This window comes from Diabrotica virgifera, chromosome 7 (genome assembly GCF_917563875.1).
Source record: "Diabrotica virgifera virgifera chromosome 7, PGI_DIABVI_V3a".
Lineage (NCBI taxonomy): Eukaryota > Metazoa > Arthropoda > Insecta > Coleoptera > Chrysomelidae > Diabrotica > Diabrotica virgifera.
Window position 1 is genome coordinate 144,658,530 of NC_065449.1, and position 18,468 is coordinate 144,676,997.

At 30.8% G+C, this 18,468-nt stretch overlaps 1 protein-coding gene across 1 annotated transcript in view; it reads right to left on the reverse strand.

Annotated features, from left to right (window-relative positions):
- Positions 1-18,468, reverse strand: part of LOC126887786 (inositol-trisphosphate 3-kinase homolog) — a 295,392-nt gene that overhangs the window by 198,594 nt on the left and 78,330 nt on the right. The gene's annotated exons all lie outside the window — the stretch shown is intronic.

Here is an 18,468-nt window from a genome sequence, read left to right on the forward strand (position 1 = left end):
ATCGAAAATATACATAAAAACCAACCAAACGAGGCCTTAGAAAATTGTATCCTTTAATATTTAATAACCGCGTTTTTGCAATTAAAAAAATAGTAACATTTGATAAACAAATTAAATATCTCATAAACTAATATTTTCCAACCAATTTTTTTTCGCTTTATACTGGTAATATAACGCAACTTCGTTTGCAAAATAATAGTACATTGTTTACCGGGTAGGAAAAGCTTAACATTCCTGGACGACTGTGAAGATTGCTAAGTCGAGGCGCAAGCCGAGACTTAGCAACACAGAGTCCAGGAATGTGGCTTTTCCTACGAGGTAAACATACTATTTTTCCGCAAATCGTTTAAAATTCGACAGATATTGATTGATAAAAAAAAACGCGATAATTTTATTCCCAAATAAATGGTGCTTTGAAATTCCTAATAAAATTACTTGGGTTACTATGGAAACGTATTGAGGTTGAATTGTCAAACTTGACGCTTATAAATTTAATTGCTGGTGTTCTCGAAAGTAAAATGATAAGTGATGATGAAATTTCCATTCCTGGGACTCCTCCAGAGCTGGTTGAGGCAGTGAATACTGCTTCATTAGAATTATTGCCAAAGAAATCAAGAGAAAAGTACGAAAATGCATACAGACGTTTTATGGATTATCGCATGAGTAAAAATACGAGTTCTTTCTCAGAAAATGTTGTAATGGCATACTTCCTAGACCTTTGTTTAAAGATGAAATCTTCAACATTATGGGCCAATTATTCAATGCTGAAGTCAACCCTTGCACTTAAACACAATGTAGATATATCTACATACTCAAAACTTCGTTCTTTATTGAAACGGCAAGCTCAAGGTTATAGGGCAAAGAAATCTAAGATTTTAACGAAGGAAGAAATTGAAAAATTTATCCAGGAAGCTCCAGATAGAGAAAATTTAATGATTAAGGTAATTTACAAGGTTTTAATAGCAATGTGTTTTCTATCATTTATGTAGAACACTAACAACTGTACGGAAATATCATTTCCTTACAGTAAGGAAATGACATTTCCTTACAGTAAGGAAGTCCTGACTTTTTCTTCAAGAAATTTTGACAGGAATGTGAAAATTTCCTGGCGATTTGCGGAAATAGTTATTTATGAAACAGTTCGTGAAGTATGCTTTTTGCGAACGAACGCGATATTTAGAGCACGAGCGACAACGGAGCGAGCTAACCTTTCAAATGAGCTATCACACAACACCTACTCTTATTTAAAAAAATCATCGATTACGTTATCACGCCCAGATGGATGAAGTCACTATTATGAGATATATGCCAAAAAGTTATAATTTAAAAATAAAAATCGACCTGTCTCAGGATTTCTCTCTAGATTCGCCCATTCTCGAGATAATGAATTTATTCCAACTCAAACGTCCTCACTGTATATTCTCGGTTTGTAAGAAACAGTCAACAGTGTTTTGACAATAATTACATATACAGCCAACTTTAATTGATAAAGTTATAAGTGTTTTTATGAATGATTTTCACTCCAATTTATTAACATATTTTTATTTAAACCATATCTCCACTATCCCAATCTACACTATTAAAACCATCTTCTCAGTTATTACTCGCGGACACTTTCTATAAAAAGAATCCAAAACCGGAGCACTTACACTTTCAGGTAAGGTAATTAATCGAAAGATCCTAAACGTGAATTACTGAGGGCACGTTGAGATCGTACGCGTAAAAAAGTGAAGTGATCGTTCATTTAAAAAATGGATACAGTTCCGTATCCGGTTCTACTTCTACGCTGCATTCACTTGAAGGTCACCGAATGTGGTACATCTTCACGACCCATCGGCGAAGAAGGAGGTATGTAATGTCATGCTAACGACGTCATTTTTTATCTGGATATATGGGACAGTTAACAAATAATTTGAATGCTTTAATTTAAATTAAATTACACATCTATTATAAATAAAATGTAGGTATATTAAAAAGCTATATTAAAACTTAAACAATAAATCAACGGTTATTATTTCTATAATGCTATTACGTTGATACGATATCGTTAAAAACAACAGCAAAAATTATATAAACAAAAAATATATATATGCCAGTCAATGGGAGCAAGAATAGGATATTCTGATTGGTCCAAAGCAAATGGATTAATAGTAAACGTTGATAAAACTCAATTTTTATATTTTCATTCCCAAAATGTTCTTAGCAATGTATACTCATTATCATTTAAATTTGACAATATACTTATTTCATCAGTTACAACAACAAAATTTTTAGGTTTAAATATAGATTGCCGTTTGAGATGGACTGAACAAGTCAATACAATAAATACAAAATTAAATAAATCGTTTTATGCTATTTCTAGAATAAAAGATATTATGCCGATATCAGCACTGATCAATATCTATTACGGCCTTGTTTACAGTCATATGAGTTACAACATACTACTATGGGGAAATTCTATTGACAGCCCTAAAATTTTTGTAACTCAGAAAAAAATTATTCGAAAAATATTCGGGCTAAAATTTCGGGAAACTTGTAAACCAACGTTTATAAAATACACAATCATGTCATTCTATAGTCTGTACATTTACCACACTCTTCTGTTTGTCAAAGAAAATTTCAATCAATTTGAAACTAATGCTCATCGACATGATTACCATACAAGAAATTGTAATAAGCTCCGAATACCCCAGTTTAAAACATCAAGATTAGAAAATAGTTTTAAATTTATGGGAATGAAATTGTACAATAAACTTCCCGATGAAATGCAGGAGATTGCTAGTTTTAACAGTTACAAAAATAAAATCAAAAATTTATTATTAGCCAAATGCTACTATTCCGTCAAAGAATTCCTTGACGATAGCCTATAAACTATTTTACACTATTTTATTTTTTATGTATAAATTGTTTTGTGTATACAAAGTCTAAAATGTCTAAAAATGTTAGTCTAAATATGTTATTTTATAATATGTGTTAGGTGTTAGGTACCTATAAAAAATTGTGTAGCTAAACAATGTTAGCTTGTAACAGTTATATTACTGTATATGACCTGTCCTATACATTTGTAAAAATGTCTTAAAAGGATGAATAAATATTTCTATTTCTATTTCTATTTCTATTACCTCCGAATTCTATCCTACTGCATGGATTTTAATGAAATTTTGGAAATAGCCTCTACTTATCTCCTAATTCAAAGTCTACCCTATGCCGATGTGTGCTTTTATCTTGGGGCTGGTTCTCACCCCTTCTCAGGGGTGAATTTTTTTTTAAATAACTACAGAATTCGCTAGAAAACCTAATTCTGAGCAAAAACTGTTCTATATTTTTTTTTTGAAAACTCCATACTGGTGAGTATGAGTTATTTGAGTTATTCGTGGTTGAAAATTGGCCATTTTCATTCAAACAACACCTTTTCGAACTGTTTTTGGCAAATACCTTAAAAGCTATGTATCTAACTAAAAAAACTATACAACACATTTCTGTAGGCTATAAAAATACAAAGAGATACTTGCCATCACAAATCTTCCACTTATAATACAAAAAGAGATATGGTAGGTGAAAAGAGTTTGTTTTTTTGGTACATGCTCAAATTGATGTATTCAACTTGAAATAACAGAGAAACGGTCGATTTTAGGTGTATAATGCTATGAATACCTTTTGTAGTGTTTGAAACGACCTTTAAAATGAGCAATATTAAAGATCCATTTCATTCAAACTAAGCGAGTTATGCTGCAAACAAAATTGATAACTAATGTATTTTAAGAAAAAATGAGAAGTGATTTTAACCCCCATCCACCAGAATGTAAATGCATCGTTTTCCTTTTACAGTACCTTTTATTATAGTGTTATTTCTATGTTCAAAAAGTTGGACGGGTTTAAAATGAATGGTTTAAAAAAATAAGATCAAATTAATTTTCTTAAAAATCTTCCTTTTTCTCCATGTAACTTGAAAATGTTACATGCCCAAATTGGTGTATTCAACTTGAAATAACAGAGAAACGGTCGATTTTAGATGTATAATGCTATGAATACCTTTTGTAGTGCTTGAAACGACCTTTAAAATGAGCAATATTAAAGATCCATTTCATTCAAACTAAGCGAGATATGCTGCAAACAAAATTGATAACTAATGTATTTTAAGAAAAAATGAGAAGTGATTTTAACCCCCACAGTAATGAAAAATAAAAACGAAATTTTTACCTAATTTTTTCGTATCTCTTTTCATTTTCGAGTTACATGGAGAAAAAGTAAGATTTTCAAGCAAATTTAAAAATCTCTGCTGTATAATTTGATCTTATTTTTTTTTCAAAAACCGTTCATTTTAAACCAGTCCAAAATTTTAGGACATAGAAATAACACTATAATAAAAAGTATTATAAAAGCAAAACGATGTATTTTAATTATGATGGATGAGGGGTTAAAGTAATATACTTCTCATTTCTTCTTAATATACATTAATCATCAGTTTTTTTTGTAGCATATCTCGCTTAGTTTGAACGTAATCGACATTTAATATTGCTCATTTTAAATGCCTTTTCAAGCACTACAAAAGTTATTAGTATCATTATACACCTAAAGTCCTCTCTGACCGTATCTCTGTTATTTCAAGTTGAATACACCGGTTTGAGCATGCACCAAAAAACAAACTTCTCTCACCAACCATATCTCTTTTTGTATTATAACTAGAAGATTTATGAAGGAACGAATCTCTTTGTTTTTTTTTATAAGGTACAAAAATATTTTGTACAGTTTTTTTGTCAGATGCATAGTTTTTATTAAGGTATTCGCAAAAATCCGTCCGAAAAGGTGTCATTTTTCAATGAAAATGGCCAATTTTCAACCACGAATAACTCAAAAAGTATTTTCAAAAAATAATTATAGAACAGTTTTTGCTTAAAATTAGGTTCTCTAGCCTCCTCCGTGGCTATTTTAACCAAAAAATGTTTCACCCCGAAAAGGGGTGGTAAACCACCCCCAAGATAAAAGCGCACATCGTCATAGGGTAGACTTTGTTTCTTAAGCTATTTCCTACTTACTAGAAAATATCAAGCCAATCGATGTAGTAGGATGGAATTCGGAGCCAAATTGACTGCCCTAATATCGCTATATTTTATTTTTATTTTTATTGAAATATATGCTTAGTTGCACCCAATAAATATTATCGGTAGGGGAGCCCAAGCGGGGATTTTTGCAGTTACTCGAGCGCGTCAGATTATCACATGGGGGAGAAAACATGTACCCCGTAAATTTAACTCTACCATATATTGCCTTTTAATACAGGGGAGTTCGTTAAAAGCACACATCAGCACAATTTTTTTCTTTGACTTAGCTATGTGTATGCCAAATTTCATGTCAATCCAGGCTGTTCCTTAAAATTTACGGCGAAAACCGAGAGCAAATGGACTATATTGTCACTACGGTTTAAGAGGCTACAGTATCGCGTCATCAATACGGCAAACGCGTTCCAAGATTGCGACTTTAATTTTGAATATTTTGTCGAGATATTTGGCACACACACATATTCGTAATATAGTAAAGAATGGCGGTATAGAGACCAATTTGAGAAATATGTTAGTATGTGGAAACTACTCTATAACTAAATACAATATTAAAAAAACGAGCCTGTACCGCCATTAAGAAGAACAAAAAAAATACACTTTCTTCAAATAAACTTTTTATCCCATGCCTAGATTTTGTGTCATATTGGAACTAATAGTATTTTTTATCTTTAACAAGAAATCGAACATATTATAACTAAATAACTGATTAGGCAACATAGGGAAATAGTCACTGTCATTTTGACAAACCTGCGCTAGAAGGATTTTTTATTCTAAAAATATTATCAATAGTTTAAAAAAATGGGAAAAGTTCATTTAAATTTCTATTTTAAAAAAGGGTTGAAACTAGTTAGAGTGCTTTTGGCGATCTTTAAACTAAATAAAATAAGACATCTCTTGTTTCGCTTCACAACGAAATTATTTTTTATTATCGTTTTATTAATATTTTGTGCAAATACCTATGTTAACATAAAATTTTCACCCATTTTGGTTTATTTTTATAAATATCTATTTACTGATAATCAAATTGTTTTCTATTACCTCCATTTAGCGCGCTCATGATAATGTCAAAATATTGATTTTAGATAATGTCAAATATTGCACTGTTGCCAAAGTTTCGCAGAACTTTCGAAAAATGGTATGATACTACCACCCAAAGTTATGTTGATAACGTGCTACTGTAGGCTTTTGAGTATTTACGTATTGTTTTAGTCACTACGACCCCACCTCACCATAATAAACTATAAAAGTTAAACCTCACCAGTTACGGGTTAAACGAAATTTCCTCGCTATAATTTATGGTATGCAAAATAAAAGCGTACATTCGTTATTCGTTTCCATGCTTATTTTACCGAAAAGGATTATTTAATTGAATTACAACATTACCGAACAATTGAATAAAACAACATATTAACAATTATTAGGCTTACCCATTATAAACATGCAAACTGAATAAATTTAAAATTTGTTGTGGAATGGGTTTAATTTTCAACATTAATATTATGAGAGCCTGAGAATAAATTGAAAATGATGTGACAATTTTTCCAAAACTTGTTGCTTGGCAATAGACACTGGAGCCCGCAGGGCTCGGGGCTTGAGTGACTATTGTCGAATGACAACAAGTTTGAGAAACAAACTGAAGCATTATTTTATTATTTATTCTTACTATCGTGTGATATTCGAAATCTTATTTTTTTACTGACATACAAAATTCAAGTCTTTGTAAATAAATATTCAGTGACATTTATAACAATTAATGTTTTACAATTTGTCAAAGTAAACAGTATGAGCAGGTTTAGCAAATATTCAGACGAAGATATCAATAAAATATTAGTTAAAATTATTTATCAGTTTTATTCCTGAAATAATGTTATCGAATTACACTCGAGCTCATTCATTCAGTTCAGTTTTTTAACTGTGACAGGTCTCAAAACTAGAAAACTCATTGTTCGTTGTCATTAAACAGAAACAAAATACTTAATTTAAAAAAGAAAATCCTTTATAAAAGGTAGGAATATAATCTTATTAAAATACATTCTAGGGCTACATCAAATAACAGAAGGTTTTCGATATAAAAAAATCATCATCAGTGCTGATACAGGTTAATCACATTCTGAGCCACAAAAATATGTATAAACCCGTGCGTATAAATATATTATGTTAAATTTACATTATTAATTATAATTCCAAACGATGCGATGGATGAAATTATATGACCCTTAGGCATCGCATGATTCCCCACACAGCACGTGGGTTGCTGATAAGAAGGATCTGTCCTTACATTACGGACGATTGATGGTAACTGATTTGATGTAGCAATTGAAGGGATTTTAATAAAATTATATACCTTTTATAAAAGATTTTCAAGAAAAATTTCCTAATTATTATTTTAATTTTACAAAATAATACTTTGTCATTTCCATTTACTATTTTATTTGCGAATAAGCCACAAAATTGGCTTATTCTGCATATTATAATTACGGTAACCATATGTACTTATTTAAGTAGGACAGTACTTATTTTTAAATATTGTCCTAATGTACTTTAAAACCTTTCCAAGGACACGCAAATGTACTTATTTTTTCTAAAAAATGAATATTTTTATATTTTACTATGTACTTTTAAACAAATTTCTTTTTATACTGTTTCAGGTATTGCAGCTTTTGTGTCTTGATGGTTTCCAATATTTCCATTCTTTTGTTGACTCTTCTCATGACTTCGTTGTTTGTGACAGGCTCGGTTCATGCTATCTTCAGGTACCTTCACCCACAGTTCAAATGCTTCCAACTTTTTAGTAGTCGACGCGTTAATTGACCATGCTTCTATCATGTAAAGTAGAGTCGAGAAAACATAACACCTTGCCAGCCTAACTCTCAAGTCTTAATTATTTCAGTTCTCTTACACAAACTACCTTTCTCATTTTATTGAAGTTTGTTCTTGTCCTCTCTATTCGAACTTTGATTTCTTTGGAGTAATCGTTTGTGTGATTAATTATTGTGCCAAGATAGTTGTAGTTTTCAACTTGTTCTAAAGTTTTACCTTTAATTGTCAGGCTTTTATCATTATTTTGGGTTTTTGATATCCTCATAAAGTGTTTAGTTTTCTTGATGTTTACTGATAATTCGTATTCTTCTCCATACTCAACTATCTTGTGTTTTGGAGGTATTCGAGGTTGTCCGCTATTATGATAGTATCGTCTGCATACCTATCTAATGTTGTTAATTGGCGTTCCATTTACCTTTATTCCTGCTGTTCCTCCCTCAAGAGCTTTTTTCATAATTTCTTCAGAGTAGTGACAATACACGCCCCTATAGCACTCCTCTTTTAATTTCGAACTCTTCTGATGTGTGTTCGTTAATGCGTATGTGTGCCTGCTGTTTATAATATAGATTTGTTATAATTCAAAGGTCATTGTATTGTAATTGTTTGGCTTTGAGGACGTCCATTAGCTCTTTGTGGCGGACTTTATCGAAAGCCTTGTTGTAATCTATGAAACAGACGTACATATCCTGGTTCACATCCAAGCATCTCTGGATTAGTACGTTGAATGCAAACAGAGCTTCACGGGTACCTACGCCTCTACGGAATCCAAAGTGGGTTTCTTCAATATCCATATCAAGTGTTTGGTAAATGCGTTTATGAATAATCTTTAAAAACATTTTAAGTGTATGAAACATCAGGCTTATGGTGCGGTGGTCGTGCACAAAACTTCACTGTACAAGTGAAATATTTTTACACAAAATGTGTAACCTACCTAGACAACTGGAGTACAAATTTTCATGAATTTAAACTATTCAAAAGGATAGATCTAAGAAGTGAAATAACTTGGAACGATGTTTGTTATTCTCTCGAAACTTTTAAATTGTATATCAAGGCAACCATGTTAAATGAAGATCAACTCTTTGACGAACTGGAAATTTTGAAAGACGTGGCTACAAGTGAAAAAATTGCTGAGTGAAACAGAGAAGAAAAAAATAGTCAGGATCGATAACTTGAAGTTTTTAAATGTGTAGATCAATTGAAACTGAAAAACTTACAAATATTATGCGAATTTATGTTTTGTCTTCCGGGTACTGGTCCGGCTATCGAGCGTTTATTTTCTGTAATAAATAATTATTGGACGTCGGAAAAGTCTCAAATGTCCATATCCACTCTCAAGGCAGCGATGCTGGTGTACGCAAATTTTGATGAGATTTGTATGAAATGTTTCATTTACTTTAGTCGAAGCCGGACCTTCTTAAATTAATTTTAAGTTCAAAAAAATATGAATGATGCAAAAAACCGGAAGAAGATGAGGCTATTCCAGGTCCCTTCTCTAAAAATTCTTAATTACAGGCTTTCAACTTTTTCAAAGTTAATATAATGTGTTATGTTTAGTTTAATTGATATAATTTTTTATGTTAGCTACATAGTTGATTTATTTTTAATGCCAAAAAGTTATATTTGTCCAATAACAAGATACATTTTGCGTTTTCAATACATTTTTGTTTTTTGTACTTTTTTTTTCTTTAAAAAGATATGGTCACCGTAATTATAATAGATATGCACATGCAGACCGCATCCTCGCAGTAGACCGCATACTATAGTGGCACCTAAATCGTTTGCACCCTTTTTAAATATTAACACAGAATTTGTTACTAGTTTGAGGGAATTTATTCAGAATTCTTTAAACCTTCAGTGTTATCACAAACCTAAATGTTCTATTGTGAAAATGAATTGAATATATATACGATTAGTATGCAAAACACGGTAGTGCTTTCATTGAGAGTTAAAACCCTGGCTGTTATCGGAAGGAAGCCGCAAAAATTATCGAAATTCAATTAACAGTACCCTTGCAAACTGTTTTGTTTCTGCGAAAGCTAGCGGTCATAGAGATATGCAAATTATTAATTTGTCAAATACTAAACAAACTATTTGTTTATAACAACTTTTATAATAAGAGACAATATTTTTATTAAAATTTGGTTTTTAAAAATTGAAGTGTACAATTTCTGGTAAATAAAAGTCTAATAGCCCGATCAAAGAACAATCTAACCCCAAAAAAATAAAGGAAGGATGAAAATTTGGGAATAGGTAGTTGAAATTATTGTCTATTATTATATAAAAAAAGTTTACAATTCTCCATCCCCTCTCGAAGGTGAAAAATATACATTCAAAATAAGTCCGAAATTGGATAAAATGACTAAATCTAAGCAACTTTTTTGCGACTCGAAGGGTCGTGAAATTATGACAAAGTGTCACAAGGGCAAAACAAATCGATAATTCGAGTCCGAAAGTAATTCGGTAAGATTATTTCATAAATAAAACAGTCTTTTTAAATAATTTTAACTAATATTTTTTATTGATATCTTCGCCTGAATATTTGCTAAACCTGTTTCTTGTTGTTCTCTGTGACAAGTTGTAAAACATTAATTGTCATTAATGTCACTGAATGTATTTTTGCGTAGCAACGAAGGGCATCTGACGTAAAATACTTGATGACTTGATGAATATCACAAGAGAGTGAGAATAAATTGACAATAATGCGACGATTTGTCGAAAACTTGTTGTCGAAAACAGAAACAATCTACTTAAAAAAATTCCCACTGTAATTTTGTACAGAAGAAAATTACCTATGTAATAATAATCTGATTGGAGAGAATTAAACACGTGATGAAAAATCTTACTACACGATTGGAAGTTAAAATCATTAAAAACTAATCGCTTCAATTTTTATTCTTGTAGGCTTCTATTGGTCAGAATCTCTATGAATGAAATAATCAAATAGAACTTTCTATACCTTTTCTACTTATGCTTTAATTTTTAAAGATATAAAATAAAACATTTAATAGTTATTTATGATATAAGTGTTAAAAGTACACGTTTAAGGCACGCATGTAAAAGTTTGCAGAATGAGCGATAGCGAGCTCGGCAATTCACATGAGTGCCTTAAAAATGTACTTTTTAACACGCATATCACAATATTTTTTCTACAAACGTAATTACAGGATAATATCTACAAAAACTTTTACTTCAACTTGACTGACATTCCATTTTTATATTTTTTTGACATAACATCAAAATTGCTAGAGTTGCACAAGTTTGACTTGAATGTTTGAACTTGACTTGAGTTTGACTTAATTTCAAGTCAAACTCAAGTCAATCCTTCTGACAAATAATTCAAGTCAAGTCAAACTGGTCAATCGTACAGGTTTGAAAATTCAAACTGTTTGTCAAACTAGTTTGAAAAAGTTTGAAAAATAATTTATTTCGTAGATACACTTTTTTGTTGAGATAGACATGTTAGTTGTCAATTAAGATAAGAAATTTAATAATACAATGAGTTCCATATAAAAGTAACTTGATATAGGAAGCGATTATAGTCAAAACAGGGTAATAAATTTCTTAAAAGTGATTGTTGTATGCTTAGAATTGCTTGCAAGTCTCCTTTTATCGATAACTTCTTTATATTTTTGTGTTATTACTAGATTAAAACAAAGAATTCTTTGAATGGTTTTTTTATCATACCAAGTGTAATTTAGTCTACTTTAACAAAAATTTATGAAGGAACAACAAAATATAATATTTTTAATAGAGTAGGTTTAACGCATTTTTTTGCAACTTTTCAATTTCGTTTTAAAGTATTAGTTCACTATGTGTCATTTTATAACACTGTTCTTTATTTTTACATATTTACTTTGCAATTTTCATTGTTTTGAAATTACCTGCCTTACGTCAAATACATCAGTATATTTATTTTTCTTAATTATTAATACTGCTTCGACTACAGATTGTTTCTCTTAATTTGTGCAGTGGGAATACCTTCAAAATCAGACTCAATTTGTTCTGGTACTTATAGTATCTCACAAAGCACACACTTCAAAACGAACGTAATAAACAAGCCAAGCATAGATGTCTAAATATGAACTCTTTCTGGTATCAACCGAGAAACGAAAAATACACATACGCAGCAGAAGAAAGAAATGCAAGAAGCATAATTGACTACATAGTATATCCTCGAGACGCAGAACTAACGATACAAAATATAAAAACAGAGAACGAAGCCGAACTCGGTACCCAACACAGACTAGTAACAGCAGAGATAAACATGAAACTAATGGAAATAATAGAGAGTCCTCAATATACAAGAATAGCAATACATAAGATGAAAAATATGGAAATGAGGAAGTTATACATACCAAAGAGAGACAGATAAAATACTGGAACAGCATGAAAACAATGAGAAAATATGGAATATGGAAGCGAGATGGAAAAAATTGAGAGACACGTTATCTGCAAAACAAGTATGTGAAATAAGAAAGAATGGCAAGAATAATAAAAGAACTGGATGGTGGAATAAGGAAATAAAGCAAGCAGTAAAAAAGAAGAAAGAAATGTGGAAGCGATACATAAACAAAAATAAAGAGCAAAACAGAGACGAATACAGAAGACAGAGAAATATAGTGAAAGAACTAGTAAAATATGCGAAGAAGAAGAGCTGGAAGGAATTCGGTGAAGAATTGAACGAAGATTTTGGGAATAACAATAAACAGTTTTGGAATAAAATAAGAAGCATGAAAGGAACAAAATGGAAACAAACAAGAGGAATTAGAAATTAGCGAAATGAATTGAAAACAAACATGCAAGACATACTGACCATATGGAATAAGCACTATAAAGAAAAATTCGAGGCAAGCAACCAACAAAATGAGGAGAGAGGACAGCAGGCAAGAGAAGAGGATAGGGACAATCGAGTAGACGAAATTCATATCAAAGATATTGAAGAAGGATTGGCAAGAATAAAGATTGGAAAAGCGGGAGGTGCCGATGACATAGATCCGGAGATGATGAAGTACGTGGGAGAACGTGTCAAGCTTTGGCTACTGGAATTACTGAGGGAAGGATGGAGAACAGAAAAGATACCGAAAAACTGGGAAGAAAATGTATTGATGCCAATACACAAGAAAGGAGATGAAGCGGAATGTGATAACTATAGGGCTATATGCTTATCATCAGTGGCATATAAAGTCTACACCGGGATAATAGAAAGGAAGTTCAGAAAATAACTGGAAGGAAAACTAGAAGAAGAACAAGCGGCTTTTAGTAAAGAAAGAGGAACAACAGTTAATATATACATACTGAGAAATATAATTGAAAGGAAAAATGAAATAGGAGAAGACTTATTACGTTTACAGATATTAAAGCTGCTTTTGATTCTATAAATAGAGAAGTAATACGGTCAGTAATGGAAGATCTGCCAATCCCGTAAAAGATAGTAAGCGTGGTAAAAAGTACATATTGCAGAAACGTACTTGCTAAAGTACAAATAAACGGAAACAGATCGCCAATAATAAACCTAAGGAGAGGAATAAAATAAGAGGACAGTCTCAGCCCAGTTTTGTTTATATTAGTAATGAATAGAGTAATGAAGAGCGCTAAAAGAAGGTCAAGGCAATTACAGTCAACAATAGGGTACAGGAATTTAGTACCAGTGAGAATGGAGGGATTACTATATGCAGATGACTTAGTAATAATAGCAGACAATAAAGAGAAAATGCAAAGAATTATTCGATATCTGGGTGGAGGAAATAGAAAATTTTAAAATAAAGGTAAATGTAAAGAAAACGAAGACGAAGACCATGATAGTAACCCAAAAGAAAGAGGAAGAAATAAACCAAATGATATTTAGGTGCAAAAACGAAATAATAGAAACAGTCTCGACGTTTGAATGAATAACTTGGAGTAATAATATCTGAAGATGGAAAGATATATGTATCAAGAAATCTCATACATATATACATAAATAAAACAATATTTGGAAAGGAAGAAATAGATAAAGAAATAAAACTGAAGGTATACAACGCAATCTCTGTACCAACTTTAATAAATATATGCAAGTGAGACATGGGTAAACAATGCAAAAATAGACACTACAATAAACGCAGCGGAGATGAAGCAGATTAGAAAAATAGCAGGAAAAACGAAATTGGACAGAATAAGAAAGGAAGATATTAGACAAAAACTGAAACAGGAATCGATAATAACCAAGATATAAAAAAAAAGAAAATTAAAATGGTATGGACACATTAACAGAATGGACCAGGGAAGACTACCAAAGCAGGTGATGGAATCAAAAAGATATGGTCAAAGAAGGAAAGGGAGGCCAAGGAAGAGATGGATCGATCAGATTATAGAAATTGGACAGGAAAAAGGAAAAACACATCAACAAATGAAAGAGTTAGCAAAGGACCACAAGAAATGGAAGATATGGATAGAGGATGAATAAAACCTCCGACGCCCCTGAGGGCCATAAGAAGTTTCGAGAAAGAAGAAGAAGATATCTAAACCACAGACAGACAAATTAAACCCAATAAACCCGCTATTTAGGATAATTAAGAAAACTTAATGCATCTATATTGATTTATTTAAAATTTAAACCCAAATATAACATTATTTTGTAGCCTGTAAAACCAATAACCCTATGGTCAGTTTTGAATTTTAGAAATACTTTTCTATTGTCGTGTTTTCTAGGAAACTGCAGGTTGATGCCAGATGTTTATTTCGATGAGATAAATGCCTCTGTTAATGAAAGAAAGTCATAAAAACTCAAAATGATTTTTATTTTGAATTGTCCATTGATAAACCAAATAGTATTTTTGGCAACCATTAAGGGCATAGGCGTAACATCTCCTCTGTCAAAATATTCAATGTGTTTTAAATGTATTTATTTTTTTCGAATCCTAAGAAAACAAATAAATATTTTTGAACAATTTAAACGCAGCGTGAAAGATTACATTATTTCTGAGGGCCGAAAATCCCTGAAAACTTTTATAATGTTTATTTTAATAAGTTACAGAGTAAAAATAAAAGGGAAAATTTACTGTGATTATTAATTGAAATATTTCATTCAAAAGAAACTTAGATATTATTTATTCTAAGGGACTTTCGGCCCTCGGTAATAATGTAATCTTCCATTCTGCGTTTAAATTTTTTAAAAATACAGGATTCGAAAAAAAATGAATATCTACATTTAAAACACATTGAAAATTTTGACAGGCGACATTTTGCACCTTTTCCCTTAACGAGAACTCGGAGTAACAAAGTGCTTTATTCCGGTTCGAAAGTCAAATTATCCGTATAGATTCATTTCTTCATATAACAAGTTGTAAAACTCCCGTTTAGTAATTCCTGAATGTACTAATCTGGTTATTGGTTAGTTTTTTTAAGTGAAACTTTTTATTAAATATAATATATTAGATTATAAACAAGGTACATTCCAGGTCAAATAACTCAGACAAAAATTTTTGGATCTCAGATTTGTCTGAAACTTAGTGTATAGCTTCTGCTTAATTCTTCCTATTTTCTCTCAAATACCATTTTAAGCGGTTTACAATGACTTGGTATTTATCTAAACAAATTTGTATTTTTTATCGTAAAATATCAATAGAAAAATAATTTTTTACTAGTAGGGACTCAAAAATTCATTATCATGCATTATAACAAGTTATTTTAATTAAAAACAAGATATTCTTTCTAAATTCTTTCTAAATTCATATTATTTAACACACCTCGTATAAAATTAACAAACTTGTATAACTGATGGTTGCATCTTGAGCTTCAGACCATGCACAGATTTTTATGAAGAATAAGTTTTTTTCCTAAAATTATTAATAAAAGAGTTATTACATGTCTAATAAATAAAAATTATGTTCGGAATCGGTAATTTAGGAAAATTTCAGAGAATTTTTTTTTCAAGTAGAAAGCTGTTATTGCATATTTCAATATGGTTTTTAATTACAAATAACTTTTTATAATTAATTTTTTGATATTTTGAAATATAAAGGTAGTTTGCTCTTGAGCGAAATTCATATTTTTTGACATACCTCGTATACTGTTGACAAAATTTGATATCTGATGATTGCATCTGAGGTTTTAGACTATACAGAGTACTTTATAAAGAATGACTTTTTTTCGTAAAATTGATATTAAAAAAGTTTCCCATATGGTTCCAAGTTACGCAGACACCCTGTATAATATTGACTCAGATATTATTGCATGTAACTTTTGTTGTATTTTAAAACTATATAAATTCTTCGACCCACTTAAAGTCCTGTGTTTTGGCTATGTGTGGGCAAATTTTCAGCCAAATCGAAGAACTTATATTTTGGGAAAGGAGGAACATGTAAAAAACAGTATTTTAATGTTTTCTACACTAAAATTTGATCAAAAAATTGTTTTAAATAAAAAAACTTGTTATAGTGCCTAATATTCACATTTTTGAGTCCCTTCTATTAAAACGTTGTTTTTTCCATTGATGTTACGATAAAAAAATGCAAATTTGTTTAAATAAACACCAAATCACTGTAAAATCGGTTAAAATGATAGTTTGAGAAAAAAAAAAGAAGAAGAAGAAAACGGTTCGACGATAAATATTAATGTATTATTTTTACCCCCCCTACCCCCCCCCCCCGGGCAAATTTTCAAATTTTTTCCGCCATTGGCGGAGTAGCAGAGAGAATTGTAAATAAACACGTTGCCTAATATGATATTCAAACTTCAAACTGTTTGATTTCAAGTCAAACCTAAAGATATCGAAATCAAGCCAAGTCAAACTTTTTTACCAAAAAAGTTTGATTTTCAAGTCAAGTCAAGTTTGCTGAATAAAATCAAACTAGTTTGACTTGATGCATCTCTAAAAATTGCCTATACGGTCAATACGAACTGCAGTGCCTTAAAGCAAATTTTAAAGCACTAGTGCCTTAAAGTAGCATTTTTAACGCTCGTATGGAGTGCTAAAAATTGCATTTTTAACACGGTTGTACAAAAAAGAAACAGTCTAGTGGTTCTAGGCTCTAGGTTTATTTTACAAATAATGTCTCTAGTTTCATGTTCTTTATGAAAAAAAAAAACTCCTTTACGTAGCATTTCCTATATGCTTTTTCTCATGAGGATCTTTCAGTGCGTCACAGTTTTTCGATTTCTTTCTAACGCATTAAATTGCATGTGACAGAAAAAAACGCACGTCGGTGATTACATTTCGTCGGTGACATTTATAACATTTATTCTAGTTGTCAATAGATATATAAGACTATATAAATCAAAGAAAATACCATTTTATAAATGCAATACACACAATTGATTTGATTTTATGCCAAATTGCAAATAAAATGTGACAACTGTCAGATTTAACTAAAATGTCATGTCATTAAAATGTATATTATCACGGACTTACCTTTTTTTCTATCATTTGTGACGCACTGAAAAATGCTCATGAAAAGAAACATACCTATATTTAAATATGATCTTTTTACGTTCAACTACAATATTTAGAAAGTTGAAAGCATTGATTTATCGTTGAATTGATTTGTAGGAATAAATATCTGCAACAAGATATTGATGATCGCCACATCAGGTTCTCAATTAGTCCATTTTTACTGTTGTTTAATACTGTTGTTTGTAATGTTTACTATTTTTTCTGGAGGTATTGTACATAAATGTTTATTCAAAATTTGAATTAACCCATAAATAATAATTTGGTTCGTTGTCTGCAAACAAATTTGTGTTTTCTTCATAATAATAATAAAACCTGTCAATTTAAATTACTATATGTTTTCGGTGTAAAACATATACATTATATGTTTTCGGTCTTATATGATATTATTAATTCGAAGTTGCAGCCTAAAAACATGAAAGAAATTAATAATAATAAAATATATCAACTTTAATTACTTGTATAGCGATTTAACATTTCCATCTCATATTTCATAAATAATATGTATAGGTATAATTGTTTTGATCTATTTTCAAAAAAACAATATATGCTTTTCTTTTCAGTCAATGTTTTTTAGTCTCATTGATTCTTCTAGATTTATTTGTAGAACACACAGAACATGAACTAGGTCTACTGGAAGAAATAAAAATGAAGTGAATGTGATAACAAAACCGGTAAACAAACCAACGATAGGAGAGGATGAAAGGGCAATCAAACTACAAAAAATAACAAGGCCCCTTGATGCGATAGAATACCCGCAGAATTATTCAAGTTGGGAGGAAGATAAATAACGAAAAGGATATAATATAAAGTCATACGCATAATATGGAGACAAGAGAAAATGCCACAATAGTGGAATGAGTTGATCATCTGTACAATCCACAAAAAGGTAGATAATAAGCTCATCTGTCAAAACTATAGGATAATCTCCTTGCTATGTATGTTGGGGCTATAAAATAGTTACCAGTATACTTAACCATAGACTAACGACCCTCTCAGAGATCATCGGAGAATATCAGGCAGGATTGAGGCAAGGAATATCAACTATCGATAAACAATTCAGAGTTAAACAGGTTTTAAGCAAAGCCTTGGAACAAGACATAGATGTTTATAATATTTTCGTTGACTTTAAACAAGCATATGACTCAATAATCGGGACAC